At 35.6% G+C, this 21,149-nt stretch overlaps 1 protein-coding gene and 1 pseudogene across 1 annotated transcript in view; one reads left to right on the top strand and one right to left on the bottom strand.

The window, feature by feature from the left end:
* Positions 1 to 21,149, bottom strand: part of CNBD1 (cyclic nucleotide binding domain containing 1) — a 368,568-nt gene that overhangs the window by 119,834 nt on the left and 227,585 nt on the right. The gene's annotated exons all lie outside the window — the stretch shown is intronic.
* LOC132413378 (ornithine decarboxylase pseudogene) lies at positions 6,724 to 7,538 on the top strand (annotated as a pseudogene).

Raw genomic sequence — 21,149 nt, 5'->3', positions numbered from 1 at the left:
TCTCTCTCAACTATTTTATAGATTTTTCTGCTTAGCTGTGTTACTAATTAATCACAAAAAATAAATCATTCATGTCAACTCTAAATTGCTTACTTTGGAGCTATTTAAGCATGTTTTCTTTTTCTTCATATTCAGAGTAGAACTACATTTAATCTCTTCTTTAAAAGAGCAAAAATTAAATTTAGTGCATTTTTAAATATCTTGAAAATAATTCTTTCTCTTGAAAACTATAATCATAATATTTTAATAGTCTTCATACTAATATTTGATGTTTTAAAATGCAGTTTCCAAAGCAAATTCTATACATTCTTATTAACATCTTATGGTTTCAACTAACCCCAAATGTGATAAAATTATTTCTTCAATATTTAAACTCAATTATTCTATTGAAGCCCTTAATCCTTCTCCTTTATGGAATCTAATTATTCAGGGATTTAATTACTTTTCTAGAAATGTTCAAGACCTTGGTTCTAGTTATTTACTACCACTGAACTGAATCTCCCGTCTTAGGTTCTGTGAAACACTAGTGCCTTCTGGGTATATTTTGAGTATAGTGTCTAGAGAATATGACCACTCCTTATACTTCACTGTTATGAATATGATCCAATCCTTATCTTTTTTTCTGGATTAATATAATATTTTTGTAAATGTTCCCCCTATTTCACCCCTGCTCCATACTGCAGACAGAAGAGTCCTTTGAAAATATGTCAGGTTTTGTCCTTGGATTCCATTAGGCTCCAAGTAAAAGTCCAAGTCTTTTACAATGAGCCAAGCTATCTCTTTAACCTCACCTTCTAAAGTCCCCACTTCTTCATTACCATTGGTCTCTTTGGCACCCTTCAAACATGTCAAGTAAACTCCCACCTTAGGGTTTTTGCATTTCCTATTTCCTCTGCTTCAAAAGTTCTCTTTCAAGGTATCTATATTGTATGCTAACTCACTTCATGTTTCTCCTCAAATGTCAGCTTCTTAGTAAAACTTTCTCTGAATACTTCTAAATATGATTGAATTATCCACCCCAACTCCTACTAAGACCCATAACTCCCTAATTTTTGTTCATAATACTAATTACATTCCAACACATCATGTCTTTTCTTTTTTTTGCTGTTGGTGATCATCTCCTATTAGAATATAAGCAAAGGCAAGGTTTGTACTAGGTTCTGTACTATGAACAGTGCTAAAGAAGCTCAATATATATTTGTGGAATAAATGAATTTTTTCACCATTTTCTTAGGCTACTTCTGCCTGCTGATGCATTCCCCAAATTGCTTTCAAGCTTCATGACTATCAATTTGCTTAACGCAAGTGAATTTTACTTTAATATCTATCATTACCACATTATTTTACATATCTCTCTATAAACCTTCTACAACTACCCAAACTCATGCCCTCTAAATCCAAACCTTTTATTTATTCAAATTATCCTCAGAGCTGTCTTCTTTCTAGTATACTAGAAAACTCTGATTATTTTTTATAATACATGTAATTCTACTACAATATAAGGTTTTATAACGTCATTTATTATAACATGATCAATTAATTAAGGAATATGAATTGCATTTATTTCATAATTACTAGTTACAATGTGAATAAAATAGAAAGCCAGAACTTATGGGTAGTAATAAAACTTTAAGTGTTTTGTGTTTTTATAAAAATGTGTGATAAAAATGATAACAATGCAGATTTGTTCAGCGATGTGGTAGGATTTAGAAGTATGCAATTGTACTATAAAAAGCAAAAAAACAAAAAAAAAATCCAGTATTGGCATTCCTATAGGAAAATAACACCATTATTTTGAGGATTAAATACTCTAAATCTCAATCTTTCTCTCCATTGGAACAATGATTTTATAAAATGATTTTCAATGTTCTGAGGTTTCTTAGGAATAAAACTATTGTCATAGCAAGAGTCTATTCTTAGCAGAACTAGCCGTACTATTACAATTGGGATCATGACAATTACTTCTTAAATATTCCCTTTTACATTATACTTCCACTTTATATCCCTTTACTGTTTCCTACTCTCTCCACAGAAAAAAGAAAGATTACATATAATAATAAAAATAATTAACATCTGAATAGCATTTTGATATTTTCAAAGCAGTTTTACTTATATTGCCTCATTTAATGTTAACAACAATGCTGTAAATTGATATTATTTTCATTATTTAAAGAACGTGATGAGCCCCCAATTTCAAGAAAATACTGATAGTGTCAGACACAACTTAAGCCTGTTCTAGATATTATTTTTCCCTGTCCTGTCACTCTGCATAAGAATAAAGAAATAACATGTTTTTAAAATAATTTTATCCATATGACTGTTGTTTATGGTTATCTTTATTTTTCATAATCTATGAAGACATCAATGATAAGGTGAATAAACAAATAATATCTGTTGTATCTTGTATTAAAAATATTAAATTAAAACTGAAGAGTCAGGAAATATTCCTAGTAAGAATTATGAAAAAGTAAGTTTTAATCTGAGTTAACAAACTGACGTAATCCTTGACAGACTGCCTTCAGTGTAAGCAGGATTTAATTAAGGTTACTATTGAGCTAGATATTCAAATAACTGAAGATTAAGGGAACATAATAAAGATATACAATCATATTTTCTGGATAAGTAAATCACAATATATTTATTTAGCACTCTCATGTGCAGCTATATTGGAAATGAAGTACAAAGAAAAATATGCCCCCTGTATTTATACTTACCAAAATATGCCCCCATATTTTGAGCCAAGTGGAAAATATTAATAAAAGCTCTATAACAAAAAAATGAGTACATGTAAAGCCCTGCATTCCACAATCTGTTCACACACCATTGTCAACCTTCATAAATCCACCTAGCAGGGACCCGACCACCCAGTGGTTCAGAAACTGTGGGAAGATGAAAAACACAGTACTTGTCATTGAACAAAAATGCAGCATCATAAAACAAAACAAGTCTGTCTAATTAAAATTTTGATATTTTATCATAGATTTTTACATTAATTTTTATTTTTCAAAATACTGCATTAAGAATATTTTATCTTGTTTACTGAGTTTTTGGTACACGCCCTTCAATCTGGCACCTCATCTTAATCCCAGCCCTGTCTCCAGGTACATTTATAAGTATCACTGAAAAGAGACGACTGAAAAGCTGTAACTATAGATTGAAATAATCTACCTCAACAACAAAAAGTGCATGTTCTATTACACCATAGAATATTAAGCTAATGAGTTCTTGTGTCACACTTCCAAATCTAAATCTTAACTTCACAACTTAAGCAATGTCACAAGGATGATTACTGCAGCATAGTTTGGAGGATATGTCTCTCAACTTAGAGATTATTGTTAGAAATACTATAGATACATTACAAAGAATTAACTCTATAACCATAAACCTGGCAACATTTCCATAATATAGTAGGTAACTGAGAAAAACAATCCAAAATATATCAGTATTATGCTAATATTGTAAAATTAATGATAATAAATCATTCTGATCATACACATATCTATACAACGTGTGACATTTTAAAAAGTTATATTTGAAGAGATAAAGAGGAAGCAAAGGTGTAAATAAGCCAAATTTCTAAAAGACATTTTAAAATAAATGTCCATACAAACAGAGCATGCATGTTATGATTTCATTTATATAAGTGTAAATGTGTTTGAATATGGTATTGAAGAGATACTTGAAATGGTGGTCACAAAAATGTTAATTGTGATAACATCAAAGTTGTGGGATTTAAGGTAAATGTTTTCCAAGTAAATGTTGAATTTTTTCACAATTAATATATATTATTTCTATGACCAAAAATTTTAAATGTTTTATAAGATCACATAGCAGCAACTGCATTTGAGCTTCAAAAATGAATTTGAGGTCTTTGTTCAAAATGACAGACTGAGCATGAGCTGTAATTCCCTTAGTATTAAAAAATAAACATTAAATGCATAATTATATACTCTGTTGAAAAAGGAAAAACATTTTGTGTGTGTGGTGAGGATGCAGAGCTCTTGACACTAGTTGTTCATGGGAAGCTTCTCTCAGAGAAGAATATTTAATGGTAAACAGAAGTATGAGGAGGATCCAGTCATATATTTTTGTGACAAGAATAGTTGGGAAATAACTGTCCAAATAGAAATAAGCACATGTGCAAAGATCAGAAATCCTGAGGGAGAAAAGAGAAGCTGACCAGAGATTTGGATAGCCAGAGAACAATGAGAAGGCTGGACATTGGGAGGAATGGGCAGGGCCAGATCTCCCAAGGTACCTGTGGACTTGTTAAGGAGTTTAGTTTTTTGGTTTTTTTTTTTTTTGAGTTTAGATGTTATTAGAAGAGCAATGGTAAATCAGTAAGCAGATTTAACTGGAGAAACAATGAACTTCAGTTTGTGTTTTGAAAAGAGTATTCCAGCAGCTATGTAATACCCGACTGGAAGGCCGAAGTAGTGGACACTGAGAACCTACAAAGGAGGCTATCACAGTACCCAAGTGGGAAGTTATGGTGACTTGCTCAGAGATTGACGTCAGTGTGAAGGGAATGAAGCAGACAAAACCAAGATATATTTTGGAGTTAACCCTGAAAAGACTTACTGATATTCAGGTGTAAAAGGGATACAAAGTATTAAGTATAATGTCTACGTTTGTCACTCCAATGAATCCTCGTCTGATTTATGGAGAAAGAAGGAAATGGAAAAGAAACAGTTTTAGAGTCATTGGGAATGAGGCAGGTGGGCAAAGGAAACTGAGAGTTCTAGTTTGGGTATGGTAAGTAGAAGAAGCCAAAAAGATGGCTCAATACATGAATGTAGAGTTCAGAGAAAGGTCATGGTTTATTTGTTTTTGTAATCTCCCAATGGCTAAAACTAATTTTGTTTCACAAGTTCATAACATTTTACTTGGAAATTTTACCTGTAGAAAGTTATATTTAGGAAATAAAAGTGTGGACATAAATTCATTTATAATTTCATCATACATGATAGCAAAGAAATTAGGTGAATGTGCATAAATAATAAACAATACTACAAAGAAAAGTCAGACAGGATTTGATGATTTGTTAGATGGTGCTAAGGGCATTGTTTTATGATAAAGTTAGTATTACAAGCTAGAGCTGAAGAAAAATGTATTATAGAAAGCTCTTTGTACTTTTTCCTTCCTTCTGTTGTTTATACCTATGCTAAACAATATATTTACATATTTTAATACCATATTTCAGAAAGATATAAAAATTTTGTATAAAATTAAAACACAAAAGAGTGTTCTTATAAGTAGCATTTGGAAATGATTTTTTATAATACTATTTGCATAAAAATAACTTGAAATATAGAAATACTTCAAAATGACAAAAGTTAATTATCTTATTTTTTTATCCATTCATCCACCCTGTCTTTTTGTTTGTTTGTTTGTTTGTTTCTTTTTTGGCAGTACACAGGCCTCTCATTGTTGTGGCCTCTCCCGTTGCAGAGCACAGACTCTGGACGCACAGGCTCAGCGGCCATGGCTCACGGGCCTAGCCGCTCTGCGGCATGTGGGATCTTCCCGGACCGGGGCACGAACCCGTGTCCCCTGCATTGGCAGGCAGGCTCTCAACCACTGTGCCACCAGGGAAGCCCCACCCTGTCTTTTGATTGGAGCATTTAGTCCATTTACATTTAAAGTAAATGTATAAAGTATATGTATATGTATAGCTGATTTGCTTTGTTATAAAGCAGAAAATAACCATTGTAAAGACCATTGTAAAGCAATTATACCCCAATAAGGATGTTAAAAAAAATAAGAATAAATAAAAGGAGGAGACAACTGCAAAAATAATAAAAAGTTAAAAAAATAAATGTTGATAGGTATGTAATTATTTACATTTTGTTACTTGTGTTCTGATTGTTTTTGTAGCTCTTCTCTGTTCCTTTCTGCTTCTCTTTTTATCTTCCCTTGTGATTTGATGATTTTCTTTAGTGTTATGTCTACATTTCTTTTTCTTTATTTTTTGTATATTTGTTATATTTTTTGTTTTGTTTTGTGGTTACCATGAAGGTCATACATAAGCAATCTATTTTAAGTTGATAGTGACTTAAATTTGAGTGCATTCTCAAAGCAGCACATTTCTACTGCCCCTCCATCATTTAATGCTTTTGATGTCATATTTTACATCTTTTTATTTTGTGTGACTCAACTATTTTAGGGATAAATGATTTTACTGTGCTTGTCTTTTAATCTTCATGCTAATTTTATAGATGTTTGATCCACTACCTTTACTGTATGTTTGCTTTTATCATGAGATTTTTTTCTTTCATAAGTTTCTTGTTTCCAGTTATGGCCTTTTTTTTTCCATTTAAAGAAGTCCGTTTAAGGTCCCCTCAGCCCCCACCACCACGACCCTTCTGCCAGCACTCCAGCACCACCTTGGGCCGGCAATCCTCTATGGGAGGGAGCAAAGCAGCCAGTGGCTAGATGGGTAGCTGATGGGGCAATGGGGACAGCAGTGGGGCAGCCTGTTGTCCTGCATACTGGAAAGTGACATCTCCATGGGGCCAGCCTGTAGTACCCATGCATTCTAAGGTGGACAGCAAGTTCTGTGTTTATCAGAACACTTCCACTGCTGTACTGAGGGCACAAGCATTTTCAGTGGGACTTGAAATTCCTGGAGAACTGCTTTTGGTAAAAAGCTGGCAACAATTTCTTTAATATCCATGTCTTAATTTTTTGTTTTGTTGTGTTTCAGAAAGACATCAAGAAACTATGAACAACTTTGGTAATGAACAGTTTGACTGCCATTTCCTGAATAAAGCCTTTACTGCAAGGACATTCTGGACCAAAACAAATTAATGAAATTTTTTGTTCTGATGATAAGGCTGCCTTCTATGTTGTAGGCCTGGGAGAGATTCTAAAGAAATAACTGAGATGGTTAAAAGCTCTTCCTCTGGTCATCCCCTTTTATGCAGTCAAATGCAGTGATAGCAGAACCACAGTGAAGACCTTAGCCTCCATCAGAACAGGATTTGACTGTGCCTGCATGACCGAAATACAATTGGTGCAGAGTCTCAGGGTGCCTCCAGAGACATGCGAATTCTTGTAAACAAGTGTCTCAGATTAAGTATGTTGCCGATAATGGAATCCAGATGATGACTTTTGATAGTGAAGTTGAGTTGATGAAATTTGCCAGGGCACATCCAAAGGCAAAGTTGGTTTTGTGTGTTGCCACTGATGATTCCAAAGCAGTCTGTCACCTCAGTGTGAAATTTGGCACCAGAGTCAAAACTAGCAGGCTCCTTTTGGAATGGGCAAAAGAGCTAAATATTGACGTCATTGGTGTCAGCTTCCACATGGAAAATGTCTGTACCGATCCCGAGACTTTCATGCAGGCCGTCTCTGATGTCTGCTATGTCTTTGACATGGTAGCTGAGGTTTATTTCCACATGTATTTGCTTGATGTTGGTGGTGGCTTTCTTGGATCTGAGGATGTTGTGTTTGAGCTGATTCCTTCAGGCATGCTGGTGGGTGGGGTTGGCTACAAAGCCCAGCCTCAACTACTGCTATTATGCTGGTGGGAGTGACTAGCCCCCAGCCAGCTGTCTACGAGGCCTGGCTGTAACTGCTGCAGCTGTACTGATAATGCAGGGCTGGCCCCTGAATGACTGGCTGCAAGACCTGATGACATCTGTCACAGGAACGCTGGTGTGGGGGGCTGGCCAGGGTGGGAGCTACTTTGGAGGGAGACCAGTGCTGGCAGAGGCTGCCCACCAGGTGGAGCAAGGCTGGCTCCCTGGAGCAAGAGCCACTTTGAAGAGGCACTAGTCCTGACCAGGGTGGCCTGCTGGGTAGGGGGGAGGGGGAGTCACTTAGGAGGGGCTGGCCAGGGTGGATTGTTTGGATGGGAGAGTCCTCAGGGGAATGCCAGGACCGAGTACATAGTGTTAGGCTGATGAAGAGTGAGAGAAATGGTACCCACCAGCACCAGGCCAGCTAGGCAGGACTGCTTCAAAAAAATGGAGCCTACCAGCATTTTTGTCCATGGAGAAAGTCCCACCAGATCCCTGCCCTTCTGGCACACTCCCTAAATTTAGCAAATGAATCTCCTTCTTATATGACCTGAATGTTTTTTCAAGCCGTTGCCTCTGTGCTAGGACTTGGAGCAAGTAAGTTTTTGTATGAGCCCTTCAAGAGTAGAGTCTTGGCTTCCCACAACCCTCAGGCTCTCCCAAATATAAGCTCCATATTTTTCAAATGCAGAAGTATGGGGGCTCATCTTCCAGTGCAAGTCTCGCCTGGTAGGGAGCCCAACATGGGGCTAGACTTCTTGATCTTCGGGGGACCTCTGCAGGTCCTTAATTGTAGGAAATCTGTCCTGCTAGTCTTCAGGTTGTTCTCAGAGACATATAGTTGTTCTATATGTAGTTGTAGTTTCCATGTGTCCTTGGGATGACGTGAGCTCAGGATCTTCCTACTCCACCATCTTGATCCAGACACTCTAGTATCTCATTTTTTTAATTTCTCTTTTTTATTACTAGTTAGGTTAACTTTTTTTTATAATATATTTATTAGCCCATGCATTTTTAATTGTGAATGTACTTGTGAATCAATGTTGATTTTTCTTTTTTTTAAACTTTTGATCCCCTTCACTCATTTATACCACCCCCACCTCTTGCCTCCAGCAACCACCAATCTGTGGTCTTTATCTATGAGCTTGGATTTTTATTTTGTTTTGTTATCTTTTTATTCCACGTATAAGGTAGATCAGATGGTATTTGTCTTTCTCTGCCTGACTTATTTCACTTAGCACACTATTCTCTTGAAGCCAAAGCATGGAGAAGAGTTCCCTTGTTGTTGTTTGTGTTGGGTGTATATATGGGTTTTTTTTCTGACCTATTAAAAATATAGGCACTCACTTTTATTTATAAGTACTATTATGTCATTAGTTGGAATAAGGGTATCCTAGTGCAGTGCCTTGATCATAGGAGGCTCCAATAGAAGTAAGTGCATAAGTAATTTGGGAAGCAAAAATACAGAACTAAGAACCAGTGGCCTTGGCACAGCCATGATGCTTTGAAGAAATGGACCAACCTGCCTTGGGTTACTTGCAGAGGTACTCTTCAGATGTCATTAGAAACTGTTTCCAGGAGAACAACTTCCACACTATGGCAGATGAAAAAGATAGTCACCCAGCATCACAACCTCAAAAGGCATGACAGAAATTTGTCACATACCCAAGAAGAAGGCAGACACAGAAGTGAGAAGTCCTTCAACTACCATCTTACTCCTGCCTCACAAGGACAGAAGAGCCACAGCCAAGAGCCCTGCCACCCTCTGCACCACGCTGAGTCTCATCAAATAAGACTGCTTTAATTTCACTTCCTGTAGAGACTAGAAGCATAATTTCTGAATCAGTACATTTTTTAATTTCCCATGAAAATTTATAGAACTTATATGAGGGTTTTTTTTTTTTAATGTACAGCTTTGGGACTAAACTAAAAAATATTCTTCTGCTTCATTTAAATCAACAAAGGCCACTTGTGCTTATAAGATATAGTTTGAAAGATCATGCACTGGAAAGGATTTTGGCAAGTACGGATAAAACCTGATTCTATACTTATTTGGAATTCAGCACTAACCTTTCATAATCTAATGCAAATAAACATCTATTGAAATACAAGTAAAATGATACACTCAGTTTCTACTGTAAAAGTTAGAGTTTGGCAGCTCGTTAACTACAAAGGAAAAAAGATTACTAGAAGCTTTTTAAATAATTGAAATAAGTAATGGATGCCATAAGCCTCCTCAAACTGTGTAAAAGATTTATAGTTTGATCCTGCCAAATGATAACTGGCAGTCTATTAATCTGCGTGAAAAATGAGATATGTTATTTTCTGCATAATGTAACTTGCATAACAATGAAAAGTGTTTGCTAAGGAATGCTTCTGCTTTAGTTCTTTTTCACTCTCTTTAACTCCAGAAAGTGTGTTTAATGTAAACCCTTGGATTGATATTATGCTGACAATCTTCATGTAGTACTATGAACTGATTAGACTAAGCACTAGACTCAGAGTAAAAAGTATTTAAATACAGTACCAGAGTATTCATTATTTTGCTGTATGACTGCAGACAGCTCTGTCTTTGGACAGACCCCCAACTCTCCAATTTATCTTGATAATTAACATAACTTGCTATTAAGCATAAATTTCATTGGATAAAAATCAAGCTCTCATTACAGTTTCCCATGATATCTTTGACAGCACCACACAGTGATGGTAATTTTGATATATAATATAATCCATTTTACCAAAAACATTTATTGAGGGTTCCACATGTGTCTAGAGCCATTCTAAGAGTTTTACTCATTTAATCTTCTCATGAACCTAAAGACGAGATCCTATTATGAACCCCTCTTTGGAAAAGAGGAAATTGAGCCAGAGAGATGTTATGTAACTTATCCAAGGTCAAAGCTGCTAAAGTGTGGAGTCTATATTTTATGTCAGGCAGTTTGACTCAAGAGAGATCAAACCTAAGGCCAAATGGATAATACTCTAGGCACACCCTGTTTATCTTTTGAGGATCAGACTTTGTCTTAAGCACTTTGCACAGAATAACTCATTACATTTAGTAATGAAAATAAAAACAAAAATAAACAAATGGGACCTAATTAAACTTAAAATCTTCTGCACAGCAAAGGAAACCATAAACAAGATGAAAAGACAACACTCAGAATGGGAGAAAATACTTGTCAGTGAAGCAACAGACAAAGGATTAATCTACAAAATATACAAACAGCTCATGGAGTCCAATATCAATAAAACAACCCAATCAAAAAATGGGCAGAAGACCTAAATAGACGTCTCTCCAAGGAGGCACAAGAAAGGACGCTCAACATTACTGATTATTAGAGAAATGCAAATCAAAACTACAATGAGGTATCACCTCACACCAGTCAGAATGGCCATCATCAAAAATCTACAAACAGTAAATCCTGGAGAGGGTGTGGAGTAAAGGGAACCATCTTGCACTGTTGGGGAGAATGTAAATTGATACAGCCACTATGGAGAACAATATGGAGGTTCCTTAAAAAACTAAAAATAGAACTACCACATGATCCAGCAATCCAACTACTAGGCATATACTCTGTGAAAACCATAATTCAAAGGACACATGTACCCCAATATTCATTGCAGCATGGAATGGAAACAACCTAAATGTCCATTGACAGATGAACAGATAAAGAAGATGTGGTACCTATATACAATGGAATATTACTCAGCCATAAAATGGAACTAAATTGGGTCATTTGTAGAGATGTGGTTAGACCTAGAGTCTGTCATACAGAGTGAAGTAAGTCAGAAAGAGGAAAAACAAATATTGTATATTAACACATATATGTGGAATCTAGAAAAATGGTACAGATGAACCTATTTGCAAGGCAGGAATAGAGACACAGAAGTAGAGAAAGGACATGTGGACATGGTGGGGGAGGAGAGGGTTGGACAAACTGGGAGATTAAGAATGGTATATATACACTACCATACGTAAAATAGATAGCTAGTGAGAACATGCTATAAAGCACAGGAAGCTTACCTCAGTGTTCTGTGACAATCTAGATGGGTGAGGTAAGGGGGTGGGAGGGAGGTCCAAGAGGAAGGGAGTATATGTATACATATAGCTGACTCACTTCATTGTACAGCAGAAACTAACACAACATTGTAAAGCAATTATACTCCATTAAAGAAAAGTTAAAAAAAAAACCTATTACACAGAATTAACCCAGTTTCAGAATTTAAGAAACAAAAAAGTATCAGACGTTTAGTAACTTGCTTATAATCATATTATGCAATAATTAGTGAAGCCTGAATTCATCTGCCTGATTCAAAAGCCCATGCTATTGACAAGAAGAGTGTATGGTCAGCTTCAGTTTACTCCAACTTTATGAGATGTATTAAATAGAGAAATCACAACTATTTACCCAAGTCAAACTACTTTTTTTCTTTTTTCTTTTTTTTTTTGATATCGAAAATCAAATAGACTGCACAGTAAAAGGAAAAATAGACAAATGTGCTAGGAATGAAAATATATCAGTTTTACAGACTCCAAAATTACAGCCAAACCCTCAGGGTGTTGAAATCCCTCTGACCTGCCTGAGGTTGTTTAAGAGGAATACTGGCCCTGGGAGTCCATTCAAGCCTCCAGGCAAAGCTCACTGTGTATAGGCACTTCAAAAAGGAGACAGGGAAGGACAAGAGAAGAACATCTATATATATATATATATATATTTTATGTCAGCCAAAGCACTGTCTACTGAATGCTGCAGAATGCAAAAGAAATCAACTGTATCTCTATATGTAGTCAGTTATCAAAGATTCCAGGTAACAGTGCAGCCATAATGTGGGGTACCAATATAGCTCTTAACTTTGGCCAAGATGGTCACCTTATCACTGTTACTTTTGGCCTGCACTCTGCAATTACAGCTGACATCAAGTCACCAACGTGTTAAGGTTTTTCTTCCATGTTGTTTCCCACTAGGTAAGCTCCATATTTATTTTTCTTTCTTCAGATTTTTTGGAATGTATATATATGTACACAGAAAAGAATTCTTTTTGCATAAATTATTCAAAGTCAGCCAGACAAACCAATAATAAAAAAGCTGATTAGAAAAGAAATACTATTGTTAATCAACTTTAAAGTTCAGAAATCAAATGGTGCATAACAATTGCTGATAACTCTGCAACATTAACTTGCTTTTTGGAGTGGATTGTTTTTTAAGATAGTGTTCATCTGCTGATACATCTGCCATTAAAGCTCATGGATACAGAGGCTTTCTCTAAGCTTTACTATCCAAATAACTCCCCCTATGCGAGGAGTCACAAACTCATTTAGCTCTGTACCTTAGACTTCAAAGTAAGTGATTTTTATCAAATTCTAGATCTTGGACCACTTCATTGTACAGCAGAAACTAACCACTTCCTTCCCCCAAATGCATGTAGAAAATAAGTATATTCTTCTGCTTTTTGCTTACTTCCTGACAAGAATTCTAGCAGGGAACTGCGTTTCTGACTCATAATTGCTATAGCAGTATGCTTCTGAATTTTATCTTTAATAGAGAAACAAAAAGAGAATGACAGCACCATGATTTTCTATTCTTTATTGCCATAACAGACTGAAAAAACCCAACCCCGATTAAAATTAAATTTGTCAAAAGGCATTACACAGCAACATTCTTTGAATATATATGCCTGCAAAAAATAATTTCAATAGCAAACCACAAAGACATATCTATGTGTCTGATTTCAAGTGTATTTTATCAGATACATTTAAACTATCATGGGAATAATTATGAAGCAAACAAATTATTAGTTGCAAAACAAGTGGAAACTCTTCAGTTTCATTTGTAAAATAATGGTAATATTATTCACCTTAAAGAGCTATCATGAGGATTAAATGAGACCATGTGTGCAAAGTATTTAACATAGTGCTGGTACACACTGGGCACATAATAAGTGTTAAGTATTAATACTGAGTAGGACTGTTACCCACACAATCTCCTTAAGAGTGATTGACAATATGACTTCAAATACCACTAAATATGAACAGCTTCCACGTGTGTATTTCTAGACTATAAATGTCTCTGAACTTCAGAAAAATATGTAACAACTGTACATCTCTACTTGGATGTTTCTAAAGCTCTATTTCCAGCTCAGTGTGCTGGAAATAGAGTTTTACATTTTCATCAAACCAAACATAATTCACCTCCATTCAAAAATCTGTGAGTTGTCCTAGATTTTCTCTCTTTTACATCACACACCTAATGTTTCCTAGTTCTATTGATTGAACTTTCTAAATATATTCCATGTCTATATCTCCTTATCCATATTACCACTGCCATTGGTGTAGTTCAAGATCTGATCATTTCTTGCCTGGATTCTTGCCATCCTTTTTAATTGGTTTTTCAGCTTCCATGTGTGCCCCCTTCAGCATATCTTCTACACTGCCACTAAAGCTGCCAAATGTAAATCTGACCATGTTACTCACTGGCAAAATACTTCAGTGACTCCCAATTACCTGCAGAATAGAGACCAAATTCTTTCATGTCTGGATCTCTTGGAAGACAATAAATATCACCTTCTTACCTTCCAAATTGGAAAGGTAATAAGAAATAAAAGAATGAGAAATAGGTAACTAAAACCTCTTTTATTACTGATGAAGCTACTATGAATATATAGTTTATACTTGCAGTCAAGTGTGTCTCTTAACCTTGAATCCTATAATCAGAAAACTTACCCTCCCAGCCCGAGGCAGAGCTAAACTAGAGCAAGTCTTCCCACCCTGGAGAAGATGCTCCCTCTGGCAGTACACTTCAAGAGGAAGAATGGTTTACCCTAGGAGTTTTACAGTTTCAGGTCTTATGTTTAAGTCTTTAATCCATTTTGAGTTGATTTTTGTGTATGATTTAATATAAATATACAATTGCCTTCTTTTGGATGTGGATATCCAGTTTTCCCAACACTATATGTTGAAGAGACTATCCTTTGAGTATTCTTGGTTCCCTTGTTGACTGGTGATGTACACCTGAGTTTATTTTGGGGCTGTCTATTCTGTTGCATTGGTCTATATGTCTGTCTTTACGCCAGATATTAGTCTTGACAATGACTTCTTGGATATGACACCAAAAGCATAGGTAACAAAAAGATAGATTAGTGGGACTGCATCAAATCAAAAAGCTTCTACAAAGAAAAGAATGGTGAACACAATAAAAAGGCAACCTATGGAATTTAAGAAAATATTTGCAAACTGTATATCTGAGAAAAGGTTAATGTCCAAAACACATGAGGAGCTCCTCCAACTTAATAGTAAAACAAATAAATGACACAATTTTTAAAAATGGGCAGAGGACTTGAATAGACATTTCTCAAAGAAGATATACAAATGGTCAACAGTCACATGAAAAGATACTCAACATGACTAATTATCAGAGAAATGTAAATCAAAATCACAATGAGATATCACCTCACACTTGTTAGGATGGCTGTTACCAACAAAACAAAACAAAACTACAACAAAAGAAATGACAAGTGTTGATGAGGATGTAGAGAAATTGTGCACTGTTGGTGGAAATGTAAATGGTGCAGTCACTATGGAAAACAGTATGGAGTTTCCCCAAAAGATTAAAAATAGTAATACCATATGATCCAACAACCCTAATTATGGGTATTTATCCAAAACAAATGAAATAACTGTCTCAAAGAGATATCTGCATTCCCATGTTCCCAACATTATTCACAGTAGCCAAGATGTGGAAGCAACCTATTATCCATCAATGGGTGAATGAATAAAGAAAATGTAGTATACATATCAAATGAAAATATGTAGTATATATATTAGCCCTGAAAAAAGGAAGAAAATACTGCCATATTTAGCAGTATGGATTAATCTCAAGGACATTATGCTAAGTGAAATAAACCACTCATTGAAGGACATACTGCATGATACCACTTATATGAGGTATCTAAAATAGTCAAACACATAAAAACAGAGAGTAGAATGGTGGTTTCTTGGGGCCGAGGGGAGGGGGAAATGGGGAGCTGGTTTTCAATAGGTATAAAATTTCAGTTATGCAAGATAATTAGCTGTTAGATATCTGCTGTATAGCATTGATTCTATAGTTGACAATCCTGTGTTTTGCACTTAAAAATTGTAAAGAAAATAGATCTTTACCACAGTGAAAAATCTTATGACAGTGAAAAAAAATTAAGTTTAAAAAGAGGAGGAATGGTGAAGATATGCCAATACTTCCATTTAAATATTTCTAAATTTACCTCTCAAAGAGGTGGTTCCACACAACCTCCTTAGAGTAGAGTGAGTTAGTAAGGCTGGGTATGTCACCCGGTGGAGCTCCTGTCACTTGGAAGAAAAATCAGGTATGCTCTTCCCTAACAAGGAGTCTGGCAGACCAAGGCCTTTGTGATCTGACCTGTAGCAGCTACTCCTATAGCCTCATCCTCTGACACTCCCTGCCACTCAATGTAGGTTCTGTTATCAGTTTCAAAGTGTGTTTCATAAATTGTTAAAAGGTTATAAACCAGGGCTTCCCTGGTGGCACAGTGGTTGACAGTCTGCCTGCCAATGCAGGGGACATGGGTTTGTGCCCCAGTCTGGGAAGTTCCCACATGCCGTGGAGCGGCTGAGCCTGTGAGCCATGGCCACTGAGCCTGCGTGTCTGGAGCCTGTGCTCCACAACGGGAGAGGCCACAACAGTGAGAGGCCCACGTACCACAAAAAAAAAAAAAAAAAAAAAAAACAAGGTTATAAAAAAGAAGGATGGTAATAGAAGAAATTCTGTGATCTAGAAATTTTGCAAAGTGCTGGATCAAATAAAGAGCTTTCTTCACTGTAAGTACTTTCAGATCCTTTAATATGCTAATGGGTATTGTGACTTTCCAGGAAGGGGATAGACAATACATGTGTTACCAGATCATCTTACAGGATGTTTTCTGAGGCATACTTTGGAAAATGCTACTGTAGTAAAAACATTTCACTCACAGTTTTGAATATATCTTGTTCTCTCAAGTCTCTAAACCACTGGACATGATGTCCCCACTGCTTCCACTCCTTAATCAACTCCCCACAGCTCTTTAAGACTAGATCCAAGAATCACCTGTTTAACCTTTTTCAGTCCTTAGACTTTCCTCCTTATTTTCCTACTTCTGTATTTCTTGAGAGCTTCAGGCTCTTACAATCATATGAATTTTCACTTTGTATTACTGTTGGCTTCATTTGATTTTCCATCTTACCAAATTGAAGATACTGGAGTGTAGAAAATATTTTATCTTTGTATCTTAAAATGTTAGGCATTTGATAAATCATTGTAGAAAGAAGAATGCACTTGGACTTGGGTGTCAGTTCTAATTTAACATGATGCTCTGTGCCTGCTACCTGCTTGGCTCCCAACCCTTGTCTCAACCCCCTGCCCAGTGCTGAATTCCAGTCACCCTGAACTTAATTCCGCTCAGCCCTGTTTCTTTTCTCTCTGGCTTTCCCATATACTGTTCTCTCTTTCTGGAACCCCCTAAAGCTTCTGTCCACTGAACAACTTATTTATTTTTCATGCATTTTAGTCCTTCTAAGATCTCCCAAAATGAGATAAAATGTTTTTGCACAGGTCTCAAAGTACAGTTTATCTATCTCCAACATATGTTATTGCAATTGCTTATTATTTTATTTATTTATTTATTTTTTGCGATACTCGGGCCTCTCACTGTTGTGGCCTCTCCCGTTGCGGAGCACAGGCTCCAGACGCACAGGCTCAGCGGCCATGGCTCACGTGCCCAGCCACTCTGCGGCATGTGGGATCTTCCTGGATCGGGGCACGAACCCGTGTCCCTTGCATCGGCAGGCGGACTCTCAACCACTGCGCCACAAGGGAAGCCCAGCAATTGCTTATTTAATTGTATATTCTATGTAAATGCAGGGACCATGTCTATCTTGCTCACTAATCTGTCTCCATTGCCTAGCACAGTATCTGATACATTGTAGGTGAGCAACAACTAGTCATTAAGTAAATGAACTATTAGTTATGCTTCTCACCCAGGCTCCAGACAATAGTCTGAAATTTTATGACATTTATTTCATCAATGTCCCACTACACTGTCTGTTTTTAGGTAACGTGATAGGTGCATATTTTACTTTTACTTTTCTTTTTTTCTTATTCCCAATGCTTCTGTCCATAATTTGTCACCTGCATGCTGGGACATGACTTACAAATCAGTCCCTACTTCTTCCATGTCATGTCGCAGTCTTTCTCTACAAATTACAGCTTAAAGTTCCCTCAGGTTAACTAGAGCATACAAAAGGCTGAGAACCTCTGCAACGGCTTGTTTCCATTGACATTAAAATAGTAGGTCACACTATATCCAGAAAATTCATGTGGAAATGGCAGTCTGATATATTTCTTCAGAGAGCAAAACAATTACAGACAAGGAATTTTCTTTCCCAAGAGACTAGTAAAATGCTTTCCCCATGTCACCTTCCAATATTTTATGTTGTGGTGAGTGACTACACCTTTTCTATTCAATTAGATCTTCAACAAGCTGAATAGTAAATAGTTAACCAGTCAAGTTAGAAACATATGTAAGCATAGAACCCTGAACAACTGTTTTTCAAAAATGACCACATAAAGAATGCTATGGAATACCCTCCTCAATAAATGTGAAGGAAATCCTATTAATATATTTATTATCCTTTCATCTAGTGCTTATTGTAAATCATTTTGATATTTTAAATGAGGAACATGGTTAGGTTAAAAACCTTAAAGGGGGTAAAACTAATAGGGCACAATTTCCTGAAACCACAATGGTTCCCACAAAGCAAAAATATATTGCTTTAGTTAAACTTGAGACCTTATTTTTTATTATTTTCTTCTGTAACATACATTTATTAATGAAAATTTGTGAAATAAAATTCATCTGAAAACCCACTATAGAAATGTTAGAACCATGTGGGGCTGGAATTATGTGTACGTATTTGGAATATGTAGAAAATATGTGAGTTAGTATGGAGGTGGTTGAGAGTTATCAACCTGGAGCCTTCTTGACAAGGAATATAGGATTAGTTCTATACAAAATAGTGAATTAAGTGAAATTTTTATTATCCTAATTTCCAAAATGTCTCCTTAGCCTTTTTCTTTAGCTAAGCCTTAATAATTCCTTCTTTCTGTAATTACACTTATATCTCCACCCACCCATGCCATGGCCAACTCCAGATTCTCCCCACATCGATTCACCCTGTATATAACTCACAAATTTTCTTTTTCAAAATAAATGTGATGGTGTCAGTCTTCACATTAAACACATTTAAATCCGCTATTGTCAACTCTTTGATATGCGTACTAGGTCTTTGATATTTTAACCTTGACTTCTCTAACCTAATTTTTCAGGGTTTAAATAAGATAAAGAAAATGAACTCACTGAAACTCTAGAAATAGTTATTGTAATAATAACTATTATTATAATGATGATGATGTTAGATAAATCTTTAATTTTTAAAAAAAATTCCAATTATTATAGTGAAAATAATATGATCTTGGATGAAAATTTACAACGTACAAAAAGATATACAGAATATGACCCACACTCTCCCAACCAAAGTTAACCACTATTAATATGTTGTAATACAGCTTTCCGCAATCTGTTTTTCATACGTACTTATGTAGTCTAAATTAACAAAGGTATTAATTTAAAAGGGGCAGAAACACATTTATGATAATTTAAACAATGAGAGTGTATGGAGCACAGAAATATATATGAAAAGTACATGATAAACAGTAATTTGTGAATTTCCCCACCTCATAATGGTTCCCTCATACTTGGTAATTACCTAGAGAATGTATTCAATATAAGGGTCCTCCAATGTGGCTAGGGGACCATGCATTGGGCATATGTGAATGTGGTAGGTAGAGACTGTATATTTTCTTTCCTTGATTTTAATTTTCTTTATGGCACTTAACACTATTACCATGGTCTCAATGTTTGTGTCCCCCCAAATTTCACATATTGGAGTTTTAACTCCCAATGTGATGGTGTCAGAAGATGAGGCCTTTAGGAGGTGCTTAAGTCATGAGGATGGAAACATACTACACTTTTTTCACAGCTTTATTGAAGTATGATTAAAAATAAGAATTGCATATATTTAAGGTGTACAGTAGGATGTTTGGATATATGTATATAGGGTGAAATGATTTCCTCAATCAAGGTAATTAAAATATCCATTACCTCACATAGTTACCATATTTTTGTGTATGTTGTGAGAAAACTTGAGATCTACCTCTTAGTAAATTTCAAATATGTGATAAATTATTAACTATAGTCACCATGCTATACTTTGGGCCCCCAAGAACATGTTTATCTTATAACTAAAAATTTGTACTCTCTGATCAACTTCTCATTTCCACCACCAGCCCAGCCTCCGACCCCTGATAAACACCATTCTAGTCTCTGTCATGAGTTCAACTATTTTAGATTCCACACATAACGGAGATAATGCAGTATTTATCTTTCTGTGTTTGGCCATCTCACTTAGCCTAATGTTCTCTAAGTTCATCCACGTTGTCACATATGGCAGGATTTTTCTACTTTTTAAGACTGAATAATATTCTATTCGGTATATATACTACATTTTCTTTATACTCACCTGTTGATGAACGCTTTTGTTGTTTCCATATCTTGGCTATTATGAATAATGCTGCAAAGAATGTGGGAGTTTCAGATATCTCTTTAAGATACCTGTTTTATTTCCTATGGATATATACCCAGCATGGGATTGCTGGATCATACTGTAGTTCTATTTTAATTTTTGAGGAACCTCCATACTGTTTTCCATAAAGGTTGTACCAGTTTACAGTCCTACCAATAGTGTCCAATGGTTCCTTTTTCTCTATGTCTTCATCAATCTTTTTGTTTTGTTTCATTTTGTTTTTAAATGAAAGTCATCCTAACAGGAACAAGGTAACATCCCATTGTAGTTTGGATTTGAATTTCTCTGACGATTAGTGATGTTAAACATATTTCATATACCTGCTGGCCATTTGTATCGCTTCTGTGGAAAAAATGTCAGTTCAGGTTCTTTGCACATTTATTTTCTGGGTATTTTTTATATTGAGTTGTATGATATATCAGATATTACATATATATATATATATATATAATTATTAACCCCTTATTAGGTATATGGTTTGAAAATATTTTCTTCCATTCCATAAGTTGCCTTTTCCTTTTGTTGATTGTTTCCTTTGCTGTGCAGAAACTTTTTAGTTTGATGTAGTCCCATTTCTCTATTTTTCTTTTGTTCCTTGTGCTTTTTGGTGTCATATCCAAAATATCTTTCCCAAGACCATACAAAGCAGCATTTCTACTATGCCTTTTTATAGGAGTTTTATAGTTCAGGTCTTATGTTTAAGTCTTTAATCTATTTCTAGTTCACTTTATGTGTGGTGTAAGATATAGGTCCAGGTTCTGTCTTTTGCTTGTCATTATCAAGTTTTCCCTACATTGTGTATTGAAGAGATTATCCTTTCCCAATTGTATATTCTTGGCTCTCTTGTCAAGTATTAGCTTACTGTATATACACATAGATTTATTACTGGGCTGTCAATTGTGTTCCATTCGTCTAATTATTTTTATGCAAGTACCACA

Source organism: Delphinus delphis, chromosome 17, assembly GCF_949987515.2.
Source record: "Delphinus delphis chromosome 17, mDelDel1.2, whole genome shotgun sequence".
Lineage (NCBI taxonomy): Eukaryota > Metazoa > Chordata > Mammalia > Artiodactyla > Delphinidae > Delphinus > Delphinus delphis.
This window is presented reverse-complemented; position numbering and strand designations above follow the sequence as displayed.